This window comes from Erpetoichthys calabaricus, chromosome 3, assembly GCF_900747795.2.
Source record: "Erpetoichthys calabaricus chromosome 3, fErpCal1.3, whole genome shotgun sequence".
Classification (NCBI taxonomy): Eukaryota; Metazoa; Chordata; class Cladistia; order Polypteriformes; family Polypteridae; genus Erpetoichthys; species Erpetoichthys calabaricus.
Genome location: NC_041396.2, coordinates 42,744,785 through 42,749,081, shown reverse-complemented (window position 1 = coordinate 42,749,081; position 4,297 = coordinate 42,744,785).

Sequence of the window (4,297 nt, the reverse complement as noted above, 5' to 3'; positions counted from 1 at the left end):
CGATGACTCACTTTTACAACTCACATTAGTTTATAGACAAGCAAAGGTTTTCTCAAGCTGCATGACCCCTGCACCCAAAATTGGTTGATACTTTTTTAGTCATCAATAGCTTTATATGTTCAATCAATCTTGAATATATGAATACAGTACATTAAACACATGGAAAAATGTACAATATAATCAAATAAAATCCTATTAGTATTATATACATTTACATGCATTTTTTCGTGGCTATGTTTATTTTGCTTGACTCAGGCATAACCAAAACTATAGGGTTAATCTTGTTCCACTCTATTAGCCAAGTGTGTTATCAAATTGTTACCATGATGCTGCCTAATCACAGATATTTTTCAGTGGCAAAATTTTTCTTCAAAGGTATTTTATGTAATTTTTAAGGATGGGGAAATTTCATTGGAATGTCTGTTCTTTTTTCATTCTGAGTAAAAAAAAAAAAACATGTATAAAGTGTAAACAACATTACGATGTTAAAGAGAGAAAATTTTCTCAAAAATTCCATTTTTAGTCAAAAGAGAGAAGTTGCAGGAGCTTTGGTCAGCTAAATATTCTCCCCCGGCATGTGAAATCCCCTTTGCTACGTACAGGAAGACCCTTTGAAAGAGCTGTTGACATTTTACATGCCACACTAGAATAGAGGAAGTGCGCATTATACTAGTCACCAAGCAGTTATCTTGACAGATACTGTACACTCACTGGCCACTCTGCTATATTAGGTACACCTGTTAAGTGCTGGATAGGACCCACTTTCATCTCCAAATCTTTTGAGGGATGGATTCAACATGCTTTAGGGATTTTGGTGCACACTTACTAGATTGTGATGATTTTTCAGCCACACACTCCCCTTCATCTCACAGACTCCCTGTTAAAACTGACACTGTGCAGGCCATTGGAGTAAACCAAAGTCACTGTCGTGTTCATAGAGTTTACTTCAGGTGACGCATGCTTGGTTATATAGCACAATAACCTACTTGAAAGAGTAAACTACAGTCATTAAAGTAGACACATGGTTGGCAATGGTGCTTAGGCACATTGGGCATCCAGGTAAGGCTACTTTTTAGAAGTCTAATGTGTGACAAGAAAACCTTCCTCACACCACTGCACCTCCACCACCAGCATGTACTATTGACGCATGGTAGGACAGATCAATGGATTCAGGTGTTTCATGCCAAATTATCAGCATACATGTCAAAGAAGAAATAAAAGATTGCCAGACTGGCTGATATTCCTCCAATGTTTTTAGTTTTGTTTATCATGTACTCACTGTAGCCTCTCTTTCCCTGTTTTTAGTGCTGCAGGAGTGGAACCCAGGCTGGTCTTCTGCTGCTACACAAGTTCATCGGTTTCAAGGTCCAACATGTTGAATGTTGAGAGATGTCATTTTGCACATTTCTGTTGTGCTGTCATCTGTGGACTTTCTGTTAGTTTGAATGAGTCTGCTTATTAATAAGGTGTTTCTTTGCTCACAGAACCACCACTTATTGGATGTTTGTACCATTCCCGGCGAACTCTAGAGATTGTGGTGGATGACAGTCCAAGTTGGCCAGAACCACCACAAAAATCACATCTTGTCCATTCTATTTAGTCAAGTAACAACTAAATGTCCTGACCATGCTATTAGTTGCTTGTAAAAGCAGACTGTTTGTGTTAACAGTAAGATAGGCCTAATAGTTTAAATAATGAATAACACACTTGTATTGTTTTAATTTCTTGTCACTTTAGCAAACAGACAAACAAAATGTTGAGTTTATTGCATACCAGTAACGGCGCACTGCACGATAACGTGCAGTGAATACACTTGACTTGATCATTCCTAGTATTCATCCTCTTTGTCTGTATGTTTATCATTCGTTTGCTCAGAGGTTGATGTGCTTGCTGCTTCCTGAGCAGATCTTCTTTACTCCACCCTAGCGGCCCGCTGCTTCTCCTTTCGTCGTTATCTTTTTACATTAAAACTGATTAATTAGTTTTTGTGTTGCAATTACTTAGTGTGTTTTCTTTACTTTTTCACTTAATCTGGCACTTAAGTCTTCAATCTGACTCAAGAATGATTAGCGAAGGTGGTAGAGAATGAGAATGGCGCCCGTACGCATGCGCCGCACGGCCGCCCTGCTGCGTGCTGCCGAGAGTTGATTCTACAATAAAATAAAATAAAAATAAAAAGAGTAATAAAATCATCACCCCGAAAGCGGATAGTACGTCACGTAGTATATGTGTACCAAATTTCAAGTCAATAGGTGAAATGGTTTGCGAGCTACAGGTGATTTAAAATCCTGGACAGACAAACGAACAGCCACGGTAGCGTATTATATAAGAAGATATTTTGCGTTCCCTGAAAACCAAATACTCTTTTGGCAATAGGCCTGCATTTTCTTTGCTTAGTTAATTTAGCATCAGAGGTGGCATTGTAGTTTAAGATTTTTATTTAGTCATGTTTAAAAAAGAAATAATTACAATTGACTTTTCAGTTGCATTTGGAGAGAAAAGAAACAAAAAAACATATACTGTAGAGATGACAGTTTAAAACCTAAACACATTTGACTAAAACACTTGGTAACAAATTTAAAAACAAAATGTAGGACTTATTTTCAGTATTAAAAGAATTCTGGATGACTAATTCTCACAGTTGTAGGGTTTTGCCTAGGTATATGGACGATGCCAATTTATAGATACTCTACAGTACTTGGATATCGGAAGTGCTTATTAAAATAGGCGAGTAAAAATGTACACAGGTAAGTACTGCTGCCTCAAGACTAGAGTCCTGCGTTCAAATCCTGGCCCAGACCCCGATAGTTTGGCTTTGTGCATGATGTCTCTGGGACCCTCAGCTGTATAGACGAGGGCAGAAAATGTGCCGAGACTTCTAGGTATTTCCTGACAGAGTCACCAGAGGGTAATTTAGGATTAGAACAACATGGATTAATTTCAGAGATGTATGCAGATTGAGATTTAAAGTCGTTCACCACCAGGGACTACATAGGAAGTTTTTGGAGGCGACCCTCGATGTTGGAAGTGGCCCCAGGGACAGAACTGAATTGACACATCTGGTGGGACTGGGTATTCGGTAGTTTAGTATACATGATGTTGTTTTGAACTTTTAAAATACGGCACTTAGTGCGGTTGTGAATAACATTTACATATATTTTATGTGCAAGCATACTGTGCATTAGAGACATTACTCAAGAACACATTTTAATACTTTTTTCAATCTTGGATTTGGATTGCTTTATATGTATGAATTAACTAAAATCATAACTTCTGGGGCAGTTAGTTCAAATCTACTTGTGGTAAACTGAGTAAAACCTTTTCAATGCCAAGCTCTTATTTCTTTGAGAATTTTTCATTGTTTTTACTGATATGCTGCATTTCTACCAGCATTAATTGCTTGTCTTTTCCATGGAGTGGTGCCACACTAATGCCCACATTTGCTTATGGATTCTTTCGGTTATGTGGCAGACATGCCAACTCCTCCGACTGACTTTTCTACACCTTACATTTGGGTGGATTGCAAACTATGGGCATCACTACTACACTAAGTCAATCATGGGTGGGTTACCCCCAGTTTAGCACTTAACTTCTGCCGTTGCTCAGTATTTGCTTTTCTGTGCATCTTATATTATTATCCTGCATATTTACTGGATTAAAAACTTCAGCTTGAGTTTTCTTTGGAGGCTACCTGTGGTTCCACATGGACTCACCCATCAGCTTTATTCACTCCACACGCCAATCTGACAGCCTCTTCTCTGCGCAGCACTGCCTTACTGACCCGGTGCTCTGTCCTTTCGCAAGCCTTACAGTTTCTTGGTTAAGGAGTGCATTTTTACTTTCCTGGAATGCGCTCATGATGAGCTTCACTCTGTTACACACTACAGAGTCCAGGGGAATTTTTCAGTCTGGAATATTCATAAAAACCTTGGCATACGGCACAAGTGTCTGTTCTGATCTATGTTATCCAGCTGAGTTTCCATCACAAACAGGGTCAATTTGCCAAACCTGCACTGCATTGAAATAAACCCTGCATACAGATCTGTGGACAACGAACTTCCTACCACTACTGTTGCTTCATTTAACCCACGGTCCATCACAAAATAAAGCACAACTACTGTATGAATTCTTTATGGGCTACAGTTTTTATATATTATGCTTAACTGGCACACTGCAAATACCTGCTGAGTCTGCATCTGTAACTGATGTCTGGTGTGTTTACTTTGCAGCAGTTGGATGATCAGGTCAGGGTGGCGGTGGGGCTGCAATGCTTAGATCTGATCTACACATCAAAAGA